The sequence below is a fragment of the Schistocerca piceifrons genome, chromosome 3 (assembly GCF_021461385.2).
Source record: "Schistocerca piceifrons isolate TAMUIC-IGC-003096 chromosome 3, iqSchPice1.1, whole genome shotgun sequence".
Classification (NCBI taxonomy): domain Eukaryota; kingdom Metazoa; phylum Arthropoda; class Insecta; order Orthoptera; family Acrididae; genus Schistocerca; species Schistocerca piceifrons.
In genome coordinates this window covers 459,801,055-459,802,597 of record NC_060140.1, presented here as the reverse complement: position 1 = coordinate 459,802,597, position 1,543 = coordinate 459,801,055, and positions in this window count along the sequence as shown.

The window sequence follows — 1,543 nt, the reverse complement described above, 5'->3', positions numbered from 1 at the left end:
TCATTAATTATGCTATGAATCGTTGTTGCATCCGTACGGTTGTGAAATTCACGCTGGATTTCCCGAAGCACACTGCAATTCAGAAAGCTGCAGATAAAGGTCTGTATCGTGCATTGCTATAAACAAGCATTGCACGGTCAGCCATCTGTGGTACCTCATGACGAATTCGCTACAGTATTACTCGGCATTGTTTTCATAGAATGAGACTTAAAATTTTAATTTCTTACTAATCCAGGTAGTTTCAGAAATTTATTTTCCTACTTGTTATTATCGCTTATTAACTTTCTTATTCCTAACAATTTCGGTTCTGAAACGAATACGAAAAAAAGAAAAAAAGGAAAGAGGAACTTCAGAATGCATTTGAGGCTCGAACACAGGTGTCTTGGTCGCTACGCCAACGGTGTTGTCGTTAACAGCATTTACCTTATGGGTACATAAGCGGCACGCATAAGAGTTTCTTTCCTCGATTTCTAGCAAAAAATGCGTTTGTGGACCACATATAAGGATGAAAAATGATCAATTATCTATCGAACCTGAAGTTTAAGGGTGGTCTGTCGCAAAACCGAAGGAGTGTTATGCGAAAGTATCTTAGGGTCCTTCATTTCAGGTATTTTAGGTTTTACACAAGCGATCTGCCAAATATTAGCCAAATCAATCGCCATTATCTGAAGCCTTCGCCTTATAAACATTCTCCCTAGAGACAGCTCGCGATTAACAGGAAATTCGGATATGAATCCTGGTCTGGCACGAATTTTCTATAGCGACTGCTGATACTGAGGCGCTGTCCATGCCCGCCTCAAAGACGTATTCTGGGTTTACTTTGCATGCTTGCCCTGTGTGTAATAATTTGGTCTACACTGAATTACATCAGTATCACAATCAGTACAGGAGATCGATAATTCTGCCGTACTGTTCAACATCGCAATGTAGACTTTTCGCCAGAGATGACAAATAATATCAAATTCCAAAGTCAAACATCACTGAGACCATGTTATGTTTATCGTTGGCGCCAGTATACCTCTGTAACTGCCGATCAGTAACCGCCGGCAGCGGTGGCCGTGCGGTTCCGGCGCTGCAGTCCGCAACAGCGGGACTGCTACGGTCGCAGGTTCGAATCCTGCATCGGGCATGGGTGTGTGTGATGTCCTTAGGTTAGTTAGGTTTAAGTAGTTCTAAGTTCTAGGCAACTTATGACCTAAGACGTTGAGTCCCATAGTGCTCAGAGCCATTTGAACCATTTGATCAGTAACCTGTAATTACTTTGCGTGGTGCTTGTATCAACTATAAAGGGCGAGAGCAGTTCTCGAGACCTATTACTGAGATGTATATTAACAAACCCAACTATCAGGCACAGCGAAACACGCAAAGTTTCAGACCGCCACTCCAGGCTGAAGGCATAAAACGTGCTGTACCGTAATGGAGAACTGACGTATCTGATAATGAGACAATCGTATTGACATACACATTGTGCAGGGACACACACGACATTCCAGCTGTTCCAAGGGATGTCGCCTTTATTCCAAACAAAACTACGTTATTGGAG